A 14744-nucleotide genomic window follows, 5' to 3' on the forward strand; every position below is an offset into this window, starting at 1 on the left:
AGTCTACCCGGGCCGAAAAAATTGATTTTTATAATTTGTTTAAATTTTTTTTTAATAAATGTAGCAATAACTCCGAAATTATGATTTTTAGGTATAGGGAATATAACATGAAAAATAATTAATATTTCTTAAGGACTTAAAAAAGCAAAAAATAGAAGGGTATTCCAATTGAAGTAAAAAAAATTAGATTTTTAGAAAAACAGAAGATCTGACAACAATGTAATTATCACTATAATATCGGCCGCATTAGAAAACCCCTATCCACCAAATTTATAAAAATTGTGCTAACCGTTTCCGAGATATTTGTGGGTTTCCGTACATAAACCTCACTCTGTATATTATATTATTACACATTAATTGTTTCAAATTTGACACAGTCATACAGGTTGATGGTTCACAATTTTTAAAATAGTCAACTGGAATTTAAATTTTAAACGCGGTCTACTGCGAATCCACAAACAGAGTGAATTTTCGATATGCGATTCGATTTGCTTCGCGTTAGAGATATCGAAAAAAAAATTATTTGGAAAAGCTGTTCTAAATATTATTATAAGCCCACATACCAAATTTTATGACAAAATTCACACTTTTAGTGTTGTTTTAAGTTGTTGTAGTCAGGACTTTAAATCCTAAAATTGGCTGTCCCGAGATGCATCTCGAGACAGCAAAAAACGGTTTTTTAAATTTTTTCGTTCTTTCCGCTCAGATATTAAAAATTCTGCCTCTGCCATTCAAAAGAACGACAAAAGATACACAAAAAAATACTATTTAAAAGTGGCCAAATTATATTTACATAACCTAAAATTTTTTTGAAAATTTCGAAAATTTTTCCTGGGCTCATTTTTTATTACAAAAATCTGAAAAAAATCAGACTGTTTTGTATTCAAAATATAAATCATTTCGAATTTTTTCAGATTTTTTAAGTTGAAATTGCGCTCACAAAAAAATAAAACCTAAAAATTCTTCTTTTCTCGATTTAAGAGGTTCTAGGGCCTGTGGGAAGCTAAAAATTTGCATGAGGGCATAATTTTATATCCTTTATCGAAAAAATAAGTAGCGGGGCTGATCGGTGCGGGGGCATTTTTGACCATCTTATCCCACTATAGCCTTTAATCAATATTTATTTACCACATTGGAACGACCCAAATATTAATCACAAGAAAAATCCAGGTCCGGATTAACAAAAAGACATAAAGTAATTGTGATAAACAACACCCTGTATATTGAAATTTTCAAAATTTGTTTGCACACTTGAAAAGACCACAAAAATCTGAGTTTATCGGTTTGCTTTAATTTTTTGTCAAGGAAATTTAATGACTTTAATTTTGAAATTAAATATATTGATACTTTTAAGAACACTGAAATTAAAAAGCAGATTTTTAAAGCACTTTTAACAATAAATTATTAAAGTTATTATAAATATATAACAGCGCTAACAGGCCTTATAGGCCTACGGCTTCTAAATTCTGGATAATATTTCTCCATTCTTTTCGGTCCTCTGCACTCTTTCTCCAGTTCTTCACCCCGATTTCTTCCAAATCCCTCTCTGCAGCGTCTAACCATCTCTTCCTTGGGCGACATCGTCTCCTTTTTCCCAATGCTCTGTCATTCAATATTCGTTTGACGTTTCTAGTTTCTGGCATTCGAGGTTATTATAAATACCCATTTTAAAAAATAGTCAATACTTATTTACGACATTCGAACGACCCACTTACAAATCACATCAAAAATCCAGGTCCGGATTAACAGAACAAGATAAAGTAATTGTAACCTTGAAACAACACCCTGTATATTGAAAATTTCATAATCCTTTTGCACATAGGTATGAAAAGAACACAAATAACTAAGTTTAATCGTTCGCTTCAATTTTTTGGTTAGACAATTTAATGAATTTTTTTTTATTTCAATTAACGTGTCTCGGCTGCTGCGCCATTGACACAAGGAACATTACAATAACAATAAATAATTAAGTTAAATTTACAGTAGGTGGTATACTTAACAATATTTAAGGAACTCTATCACATTACACAATTTGTTTTTAGAGTTTAAAATAGTACACAAATTTCCGTGGATGCCATATTTGGTCCGTCCTGCTGCGTAGTGGTTGCACTCCACAAGTAAGTGCAGTACACTTAGTCGAGTGTTGCAGTGTTGGCAGTTTGGAGGTTCTTCGGGAACCATCAAGTATCCATGGGTTAGCCGGGTGTGCCCAATTCTGAGCCTTCTGATGATGGTCTTCGGTTACCTTTCCATTTTTACCAGTCTAGGTCCTAAAATGCTTGGTTGGATGGACTTTAATTGGGTAGTGCACTTGCTCCACTGATTTTGCCACATTGAGGTAGATAACTTTTTGATTTCAGTTGTTATGTCTTGAAACAACTGAATATTTTCATCTGTAAGATCATAGCGACGTGCTTCCTTTGCTGCGTGGTCAGCATTCTCGTTTCCTTTGATACCAACATGTGACGGATTCCATATAATCGAAACTGAAGTATTTGATTTAGCAAGTGCTGTACATTTTTCATGGATTTTAATAACTATTGGATTTGTTGTATAAATTTTTCTAATTGAATGTATGGATGATAATGAGTCTGTGCAGATTGCTAAGTTTTTGGTACCCTGCATTGGAACCTCTAGAGCTTTGAGTATGGCGTAGAGTTCAGCTGTGAAAATACTAGTCATCTTGGGTAGTCTACACATGGCTAGTGTATTATTTGTGGAAGTAACAGCACATCCTACACTTTCTTCATCTTAAGATGCATCTGTGTACATTATGTTATCAAACTTGCCTCTATTAATTATATCGTTAAAAGTTTGTCTCATTAGTATCGTGGAGGTTTCCATTTTCTTATATCTGCACATATTTACGTTAAAGGCAGGTAATATTTTTAGCCTAGGTGGAGTATTGGGCTGAATAATGGGGGTGGTGAGATTAAGGTCAATATTTTCTAAGAGTGGCAATAGGAACTGTAGAGATGAATTGGAAATAGCTGAACTGTGTGTTCCCGTTAACTGAATACTTTTAATGAGTTGGCAAGATATATTATTAGGATTTGCAGAGACCTTGGCAAAATAGGAGTTTAATAGACGTTGTCTTCTAATATTTAAAGGGGGTTCACACGATTCGACATATACACTTTCTGTAGGACTAGATCTAAAGGCTCCGAGGCATATTCTTAATGAAGTGTTTTGAATTGTATCTAGTGACTTTAAATAAGTTTTAGGGGCAGTCATATATAATATAGATCCATAGTCTAACTTAGATCTTATTAGGGCTCTGTATACTCTTAACAGTATTTCTTCTTCGGCTCCCCATTGGCGATTGGCTAATGATTTTAAAAGATTTATACTTTTTGCAGCATTGGCTTTGGTTTTTTCTATATGCCTCTTCCATGTTAATTTTTTGCCAAAAATTACCCCTAGAAATTTGTGGTTTTCAACTACTTGTAGTGGATGCCCTTTTAATGTTATGTATGGAAGAGTTTGCTTATATTTTTTGCTAAAGTTAATTACTTTAGTCTTTGTTGGTGAGAAGCTAAAACCAATTTTATTAGACCAGTGACATATGTTATCAATGGTATTTTGCAAAAGTGTACTAATGGAGCTTGTTACTTTACCCGAACAGTAAATGATTAGATCATCCGCATAGATATTATGTTTGACAGGGGCTTGTATTAAGGAACTAACGTCGTTAAGAAGCAGTTAAAATAAGGTTGTGTTAAGGACGGATCTCTGTGGCACTCCTGTCTCCAGGATATATGAGGGAGACATTTTACCATTAGCAGAGACTTTGAAACTTTTGTTAGTTAAAAAATTCTAAACAAACAGATATATGTTTCCAGATAAATTAGACTCTTGCAGTTTTTCTAGAATTGCCGGCCTTGATGCCGTGTCGAAAGCACTTTCTATATCGAGAGAGACAGTTACAAGATTATTTCTATTAGAGAATGCCTCTATGATGTTGAATTGAAGAGTGATAAGATTATCCATTGTGCAACGATTCGGACGAAATCCTGATTGGGCAGAACTGATAATGTTACGTGTTTCAAGATACCAAAGTAAGCGTTTGTTGACAATTTTTTCCAGGAGTTTGCACAGTGTGCACGTTAATGAGATGGGTCTAAATGACATAGTTGTATTGGTAGAAGTATAATTTTTTTTTAGAGGAATAGTTATAGTTTGTCGCCAAAATGATGGAAATTGGTTACCTAGCCATATGTTGCAGAATTCTAGTAACTTTATTAGGGAATCTTCATGAAGATGTTTTAGAAATATCGATGGAATGTCATCCGGCCCTGCGGCACTATGTTTTAGGGAATTAACAGCTTCGAGTAATTCGTCGATCGTTAGTGGGAGATTGACAGGATGATCATTGGAATAATTTGGATTCTTATGTGGAAAACATTTGTTTGATATATTTATTGTTCCACACGCGCTGTTATTATGTTTTGTTTTACTTGAGAAGTATTTGGCAAGTGCATTTACAATCTGCTGATCATCAGTTATGACATTATCTTCTATAACGGCTGGCATTTTATGTGTTGTATATCTACTTTTCATCTGTTTTATTTTAGTCCATATTTGACTAGGAGGTGTGTCAAGTTATGCTACTGATGTATTTGTTCCATGAGTCCTGTTGTAAAAACAACTTATTTTTATTTCAGTTGAAACATATCCAACTGTTATATTTTAAAAACGTATATAAGGAATTGTAAATTCATGCATTTTTTCTTCTAAAACAACTGGTTTTTGTTCCCCTAATATGAATCGTGATTTGTTATGACTAGTTTTCTCCGCCGATACCCCCCGCGTTCTCTTCGCGTAGTGTATAAACTCGAAATTGTGCAGTCTTACTCAGAACGCTCTGAAGTAATGACGATATGTGCTTACGCGCTGTGTTGCAAAATTACGTGTTTTAGAAATGTATCGCTCTTTTGTTATGGTTTATGTTAACATGGTTTTCACAGAACCCTTTGTTTTCTACACACCCCCGAAGCACTATATAATATTAATGTTTGTATAAATAAATCTCGTTTTATCTAGAATTGCGATAAGTTAAATCAATGTTAGGATCAGCCCTTATTTACAGTACACTTATTAAATAAATAAATTATCGAAGGAAATTTCCTAATTGTCTTGTTAATTGCTCCAGTGGTCCTTTATAAATATTTTGGGGCAATTGGATGTCCATCCACTCCTCTTAAAAAGGTGGAAAGTTAGCATTAAATGCTCTCCCACCAAGTCCTTTTTGCTTTCTTTTACAATTCGCTTAGATTTAGCTATTAGTTTTCTAAAATTTATTAGATCCGCTTGGTTTCTAGTTTTACGGAATCGGTTTAATGCTATTTTACAATATTTTACAGCTAGTTTACACGATTCATTCCACCACGGAACACATTTTTTAGAGGGATCGATATGGTATTTACCGATACATTTTTCAGCAGAATTTATAATGCAGTCAATCAGCATATTAAGATCTTCATCAGCAGAGTTCATAAAAGACATTTGATCTGTCTGTTCCTTGACAGTTAAACTAAATAGATCCCAATCAGCGTGAGCAATTTTCCACTTAATTTTGCTTTGTCTTTGTGAGGTATCATTGTTAGAAATTAAAATGGGAAAATGGTTGCTGCCATAGAGACTTTCCAGTGTTTTCCATGTAAGATGTGTAGATAATTCTGGATTACAGATGCTCAAATCAATGGAAGAGAGTGTACCCGTTTGGATATGAAAGTATGTGCTGCTTCCAGTGTTTAGAAAATTAAGGTTGGAATTGATTATGATATTTTCGATCATTTTACCTTTACCGAAAGTATTACCGGAGCACCACGTAGTGCTATGTGCATTAAAATCTCCAACTAGGATAAAAGGTTCAGGAAGTTTGTTAATTAGGCTTGTAATTTCCAGAGCAGTTAGGGTGTGATGTGGAGGAATATATACGTTACAAATTACAATTTTATTTGGACACCAGGCAGTTACGGCGACGGCTTCTAGAGTTGTTAAGTGGAATTCTTGGTGGAATATATCTGTAGAAATAAATATAGAGCTACCACCGCTAGCTCGTGCATGTGATGTTCGTATAAAGTGATAGGAAGCATAATTTTTAAGGTATGGGTTATGGTTACTAGTAAAATTGGTTTCTTGCAAACAAATGATATCTGGAGAAGTATCAGAAACAAGTAGTTGAAGATTTTCTAGATGAGGGTAAAACCCATCACAATTCCATTGAATTAAACTGAATGGGACGTATTAAAATGGGAGATTTGTGAGTGCTGCGACCTTTGAGATCGATCGGAAAGGTACTCATCGTCAGATTGTTCGCATGATGAACTTAAGTCTGCTAAACTTGCGGTTTCAGAGCTATCCAGTTCTAGTTGCTTTTTGATCTTTTTACTTAAACGGGTAAATCGGTTTTTTACGGTTCTATCTGAAAGGGTTGGGTATATAGCATGTAGGTTTAAAAGTATACTTTTTACATCATCCGTGAGCTTTTTCGCTTCCGAATAAGGATCAGGATGTCCGAACGTATTTTCAAGGAAGAAAATGAAATTATACAGGGTGTTAGTAAATAAGTATGAAAAATTTTAAGGGCTAATTCTACATGAAAAATTAATACCAGTTTGCTCTATAAACATATGTCCGCAAATGCTTAGTTTCGGAGATACGGGGTGTTGAAATTTTTATTTCAAACTGCCAATTTATTTATTGCTCTAAGACCAGTTGAGCTATGAAAATGAAATTTGGTGAGTTTTAGGAGGTAGTTACTACGAATTTTTTGACATTCAATTTAGAATTTTGTATTCATCATTGGCGCGCCTACGGGCAATGGTCTGAATTTTTTTAAAGAAAAAGATAGTACGCTACTGAGATATTTCGAATTAAAAATTATTTTTAAATTTCACGTTTAATTTGTAATAAAAAACCTTTCTTGCCTTTATTTCATATCATGCACCGTTTTTATGCAGAAAAATAAAACATCTTGGCGCGTATTTTTCATTTCTTAATACATCATCAAGGACTATCCAATATAATAATACTAAACTAGAACAATAACAGAAAATATTACTAATACGATTTCAGCTAGGTGCAAAGCTGCAAGAAATGTTTAAAATGATCTCCTTTACAGGTAACAGAAGAATTTTATATTCATCATTGGCGCGCGTACGGGTAATGGTCTGAATTTTTTGAAGAAAAAAATAGTACGCCACTGAGATATGTCAAACTAAAAATCATTTTTGAATTCCTCGTTCAATTGACGACAAAAAATCTTTCTTGTCTTTTTTTCATACGCGGCGCCGTTTTTATGCAAAAAAATTAAACATCTTAAAGTTTACAAAGTATTTGAACTAAGTTTCTATGCATATGGAAACTACCTCAAATACTTGGTAAGCGTTAAGATGTTTTATTTTTTTGTATAAAAACGGCGCCTCGTATGAAAAAAGGAAAGAAAGATTTTTTGTCGTAAATTGAACGAGGAATTCAAAAATGATTTTTAGTTTGACATATCTCAGTGGCGTACTATTTTTTTCTTCAAAAAATTCAGACCATTACCAGTACGCTCGCCAATGATGAATATACAATTCTTCTGTTATCTGTAAAGAAGATCATTTTAAACATTTCTTGCAGCTTTGCACCTAGTTGAAATCTTATTAGTAATATCTTCTGTTATTTTTTTAGTTTAGTATTATTATATTGGATAGTTCTTGATGATGTATTAAGAAATCAAAAATACGCGCCAAGATGTTTTATTTTTCTGCATAAAAACGGTGCATCATATGAAAAAAAGGGAAGAAAGGTTTTTTATCATAAATTAGACGTGAAATTTAAAAATAATTTTTAATTTGAAATATCTCAGTGGCGTACTATTTTTTTCTTTAAAAAAATTCAGACCATTGCCCGTAGGCGCGCCAATGATAAATACAAAATTCTAAATTGTATCTCAAAAAATTCGTAATAACAACCTCCTAAAACTCACCAAATTTCATTTTCATAGCTCAACTGGTCTTAGAGCAATAAATAAATTGGCAGTTTGAAATAAAAATTTCAACACCCTGTATTTCCGAAACTAAGTATTTGCGGACATATGTTTATAGAGCAAACTGGTATTAATTTTTCATGTAGAATTAGCCCTTAAAATTGTTATACTTATTTACTAACACCCTGTATATGGGTATCTTAAAAGTTTGTGGATTTTGTTTGTATGCTTCTTGGATTGTTCTCTTGGTGGTTTCGGTTAATACTGATTCTGTTTGAATATCAGCTTTGTGCTTTTTTTTTCTTTGCTTTGTGTGCCTTTTCGGAGGAAGCTGATACAGGGGGAGGCATCTCTAACGATGGTTGAGCTTCTTTCTCAGAAATTTCAGGGCTTGCTTGTTCACTATGAGTTTCTATTTCAGAGTGGCCTCGTTTTGAGAAACTTGTGTTATAGAGATTTGGTCTGATTGTGTAGTGTCAGTGTTGGAGTCCATATTCTCGGTTTGTGGATCTTTGGCATTATGTGTAGAGGGACATGAAATTTCTAAAGATGAATTAGGGCTTGCTGGAATATATTCGGTTGGAATTGTATTGTCAGTTGGAGGCTATATGTCCGGTTTGTCTACAGATAAAGCAATGTACTTTATCTGTAGAAAAGAAGATTCTGTGTTCATAATCTTCAAAGGAAATAAGTACTGATGTTTGTAATTCAAAATTTTCGGAGGTAGGGTAAACATAGACTTGGCGTCTGAAACTTAATACATGTGAATATTCGTCCCCAGGAATGCCTGCTCTTAAATAGGATAAAGGAGATACGATGCGAAGTCCAAGATTTTTAATGCTATTTTCAACTAAGTCATGTGGTATGAACGGTGGAACGTTAGATATAATTATTCTTTTAGCAAAGGAAATTAGTCTTCGGATATTTAAAGAAACATTTCCTATCTGTACTAAGGGATGTGAATCTATAAGCTGGTCGACAAGGTTAGAGCTAGAAAGATAGATACAAATACGATTGTTTGATATCCTAGATGCAAAAGAGACGTGCTTAGGGCCTATAATATCACCTATAACTTTAACGTAATCATGCAATTTCAGGTTGTCTTCGGCATGCATCACAATGGCGTCATATTTGCTAGGGAGTGTTGGCCGCGGAATAGCTTTCGCAACTGCTGAATAGGATTGGTTTGATGTTTGAAACTGAGACATATTTTCTGTTAGTGTGTTTGCTACGCCACTGCTCATGTAGTCAAAAGCAATTGCGTTGTTAGCTTGAAATTATAATTTAGCTTCTGTGTTACGGTAAAAGTTCCGTTTTTCATCCATTTTAAAATAAAAATAGATTGCCGTTTGTAAGGCAATCCTATTTAAATTTTTCTTTTATGTTTTTAACAGTAAAAACAAGAAATAAACCTCAACTAATAATGAATGAATAATTATACACACATCAATTTGTAGAAGAGGTTCACTAATGTTTTTTGTACTGCGTTTTTAAAAGCACGATAAACTACACAACTTACTCGTTGTGGAATGATTTAATGAATTTAATTTTGAAAAATGTCGAAATTTTTAAGAACTCTGGGAACTCATAATAAAAATTTCGATATAATTTCTAAAGTAATGTCATTAAATTGTCTGCACAAATAATTAAAGCGGACATTAAACTTATTTTTCCGTGCTCTCTTCAGGTGTTCAAACGTACTTTAAAAATTTCAATATACAGGGTGATTTTTCAAGGTCACAATTACTTTGTATTTTGTTGTTAATACGGACCTGGATTTTTCTTGTGATTAGTAAGTGAGTCCTTCTAACGCAGTAAATAATAACTGATTATTTTTAAAATTAGTATTTATTATTCATTAACTTGACTGATTTATTATTAAAAGTGCTTTAAATTAATGTCGGGGTTCTTAAATATTTGAATATATTTAATTTCAAAATTAACGTTAATAAATTTTTGCACAAAAAATCAAAGTGAACCGATAAACTCGGATTTTTGTGGTCTTTTCAAATGTGCAAACAAATTTTGAAAGTGTCAATATACAGGGTGTTGTTTCAAGGTCACAAATACTCTGTTTTTTTGTTAATCGGGACCTGGATTTTTCTTGTGATTAATAATTAGGTCTTTCCAATATGGTAAATAAGTATTGATTCATTTTAAAATGAGTATTTATTCAATAACTTTAATAATTTATAATTAAAAGTTAATACCTGCTTTTTAATGTTCTTAAAAAAATTCAATATAATTTCAAAATTAAAGTCAAAAAATTGTCTGGCCGAAAAATCGAAGCGAACCGTTAGACTTAGTTTTTTGTGCTCTTTTCAAATATGCAAACAGATTTTCAAAATTTCAATATACAGGGTGTTGTTTTAACGTTACAATTACTTTATAATTTTTTGTTAATCCGGACCTGGATTTTTCTTGTGATTAGTATGTCGGTCGTTTTGGGTGTTGAATTAGACATATGTGTACCGAATATTAAAAAAATATACAAGGTTGTCCACAATAGGGGAAATAAGTCGGAGTCGTAAGTCCCCCAGAAGGGCCTCCGACTTATAACATGCAAGGGGCTACTTAGTTCACCCCCGGCCTATTGGGTCCTCGTCCAAGTCCTCTGGTGGACGGCGTCGCTGGTCATCAGCTGGGCCCTAACCCTCCTGGGTTAAGGCAATGGCATCCTGCCATGGGGAATGCATTTTTCCGTTACACGAAAATTCTATGCGGTCATGACATAAATTTGAGTCTTAGGAAAAGAATTTTAAAGTGTTACTTATTTTCCGTTCTTCTCTACGAAGTTGAGTCATGTACCTTAACAGGAAGAATGATTAAGATGGTTGAATCCTTTGAATTATGGTGCTATCGAAGAATGCTGAGAGTAAGCTGGATGGACAGGGTGCGTCATGATATTATTCTGAGCAGGATGAAGAAAGGCAGAGAACTGGTAAAAATGATAAAGTCTAGAAAACTCGAGTATTTTGCGCATGTTTGTAGACATCCGGAAAAATATAGCATTCTACATCTAATTATGCAGGGTAAAATATTAGGCAGAAGAAGTCGAGGAAGAAGAAGAACATCTTGGTTAAGAAATTGAGTCAATGGTTTGGTCACACTTCGGAATCGCTCTTCAGATCTGCTGCGAATAAAGTTATGATAGCCAACATCATCGCTAACGTTCAATAAACGGATATAGCACCCGAAGAAGAAGACAATCTACCTATTATTCTACAAAGACAAATATAGAGACACAAAAATCTCTGTAATAACGAATATTAAAATTGGATGGGTGACCTTATTTTTTAATGTTTGGTGCTATTTAAATATTCGTAATTACAGAGATTTTCATATTTGTGCCGTTATATTCTTTGTTTTTGTAAGATAATAGATAGATTTTTCTTTAATCAAATTATGGTTATATCTCACGCCATCCATGAAAAATTGATAAAATAATATTTAATCACTGCTAAAATAATGCTTACATACTCTGTGGCACCGAAAAGAGCCGTTGTTTATTTTTTAATTTTTGTTATTTAAATTTGGTTGCAGAGATTTTTATAATTTGTGTGTTTGTATTTGTCTTTGTCAGAAACAGGATAATAGGTACATTTTATTTAATCAGATGATGGTTATCTCTCACGACATCTATGAGAAATTCATAAAATAATTCACTAGTTTACAACCAATTTCCGACTGGAATGCAATGTGCTGTTTTTTGTTAATTTTTGCTCTCTGAATATGATTATGATAATAAAAAGTTCCTAACACGAGATTTTTCAGTTATGATTTAAAAAAAATGAGTTACGATTTTTGAGTTATGAATATTTTACTAAGTTTTTTTTAAACAGTCATTTGTAATATCTCGGGGAGTGATGTTATCAAATTAACATTTTTTCTAAAAATGTGCATGATTTGCAACACTGGGATATCTAATGTCTACCAATAACACATTAACATTTAAATAAAGCCTAAACCAAGGGTAATCTTAATCAGTAAACCTACCCATTTAAACTTATAGAGTTCTAAACAGTTTTAACGACTCGACTGTTACTTCTGCATAACAAAAGTGTCTGTGTTTTCAAGGAAAAGCAAGCATGACATTGAATATCCAGATATTATCTCAGCAATAAAGCCGGTTTTTCTTGGAGAAGATTTACCAGTTCCAGGACCCACGGCAAATTGGGAGGAAGATTTGGAAATGTATGGTGATAAAAGTAAACCCGATGATGTATCAGAAAATAATGATTTTTATTTCCACGAAAGCGACTAAAATCCCCTTATTGCATCCAACAAGCCGAATTACATGATTTAGATCGAGACCTTCACTTGTCCAAAGACATGCTTCACTCTAGGTTCTAGATTACAATAATGGATTTTTTTAATGGAATTTACTAGCCAGTAAAACTTATGATATTTAGGAACCGTAACCAGGATCTATCCTAGTTTTTTATTATGCAGAATAAAATGTGTGTTCGTGTTAATCCACATAATGTTATGGGAAAATTGGGATATGCACAAAATTGTGTACAAAAGACTTACTAAGTATATTTTTTGTTTCTAGTTCTGAACTTATGTGAATATAGTATAAAAGATTTTTTATAATAAACAGCAATATTTGATGCATTCTATAACTCAAAATCTAACAGTTCACCTGACAAGACAATGTACGCGTGGACCCCTGCGCAGAAATGCACGGCACCTTAAGAAGAAGATAACTCAAAATCTATACGTGGTGGAAAATTTTAGTGTTTGAATTCGCATTCAGGGCGCTTCAAACCCCACGGTACAGCCATTTTAACATATATCGCAAATTTTTGTTTTTCATTTGTTGACTAGTGTTATTAATCACTGCTAAAATATTTCTTACATATTTAAACCTTTGTGGCTCTGAAAAGAGCCGTTTTTTTTATAAGTAAAAACAACGTTATGGATGTGACAGGATTTTCGATTGAAGATCAATGCCTATATAAACGTTGCTGTCGGCCCAGCTTCTCTTTGGCAGCAATAAGTTTATTCTGAAGCGTCTTCAAAATTATATTATGCTCACTAATTTTTTGAATCAGCTGGGAGACATGATGATCCACTCTACGACGCTCGTAGAAATCCGGATCCAGAAGCCTAGACACTTCTTCTCTGTATCTATCAATCTTACTATTGACGGCTTGTGCTTGTTCAAGAAGCTGGTCTATAATTACTTGAGTTTCTATCATCTCCCTGCTTATTTGTATAAACTGATTCATTAAGTTATCCATTATTATTTAAATTTTTATTTGGTGTATGCTATTTCAAACTGCTAACTTTGTTCTTGAGTCGGCTGAGAGAATAATGACGCTTTTAGAAAGTGGTTGAATATTTATAATATTTAGAGAGGCAGGCGGGGAGGTGAGGGGGAGTGTGGCTACCTCTGATTAGCTTCATTTTATTGATTTGTCAGCAGTATCTCCGCCTAATACTAGATTTACACCAAGCAGACTGCATACCATCAGAGTTTGGATGGCTCTTTTCAGAGCCTCTTCTTCTTCTTAAGGTGCCGAGACCGCTTGTCGATCGTTGGCTCTCATGTTGTGCAGCATATTAACAATCATTGTCTTATTTACAGCCGCACGAAATAGTTCAGTGCTAGTTTTCCCAAACCATTGGCGTAGGTTTTTAAGCCAAGAAGTTGTACGGCGGCCCACACTTCTTTTTTCCCATTATTTTACCTTGCATGACAAGGTGAAGTATGTCATATTTTTCTGGGTGACGCATTATATGACCAAAGTATTCCAATTTGCGCCTTTTAACCGTGTTCACTACTTCGCAACTTTTATTCAAACGTTGCAAAACCCTTTCGTTTGTGACTCTTTCTACCCAACTGATCTTCAGAATACGGCGGTAGACCCACATTTCAAATGCTTCTAGGTTTTTTAAAAGCGATTCTGTCAGTGTCCATGCTTCAACCCCGTAAAGTAGTACTGGGAATATATAACATCGGACCATTCTTATGCGAAGTTCCAAATTTAGATCATGACTGCACAGAATTTTCTTAAATTTCATAAAACTTGTTCTTGCTTTGGCAATTCTACTTTTTATTTCTGTACTAGGGTTCCAGCTTTCATTAATATGAGTACCCAGATATACAAGATTACTTACTCGTTCAATTGAGTCATTACCGATTGTTACGTTATAGTTATTATTATTTACGGCTGCCTGTTTACTAATAACCATAAACTTTGTTTTTCTTGCGTTGAGTTTGAGTCCATATATCGCGCAGAATGCCACCAGACTGCATACCATCAGAGTTTGGATGGCTCTTTTCAGAGCCACAAATGGTTAAATATGTAAGAAATATTTTAGCAGTAATTATTAATTATTTTATGAATTTCTCATAGATGTCGTGAGAGATAACCATAATTTGATTAAATAAATAGTTACCTATTATCCACAAATAGCACCAAACATTAGAAAATAAGGTCACCCATCCAAACTCTGATGGTATGCAGTCTGCTTGGCGTAAATCTACTATTAGGCGGAGCCTGCTGACAAATTAATAGAATTAAGCAAATTAGTGGTAGCCATACTCCCCTCCTATACCTTTGCAAATATTATAAATATTCAACAAATTTCTAAAAGCGTCATTATTCTCTCAGCCGACTGACGAAGACAGTTAGCAGTTTGAAATAGCATACAGGAAATTAAAATTGAATTAATAATGGATAACTTAATCAATCAGCTTATACAATTAAGCAGGGAGATGATAGAAACTCAAGTAATTATAGATCAGCTTCTTGAGCAA

The sequence above is a fragment of the Diabrotica virgifera genome, chromosome 9 (genome assembly GCF_917563875.1).
Source record: "Diabrotica virgifera virgifera chromosome 9, PGI_DIABVI_V3a".
Taxonomy (NCBI): domain Eukaryota; kingdom Metazoa; phylum Arthropoda; class Insecta; order Coleoptera; family Chrysomelidae; genus Diabrotica; species Diabrotica virgifera.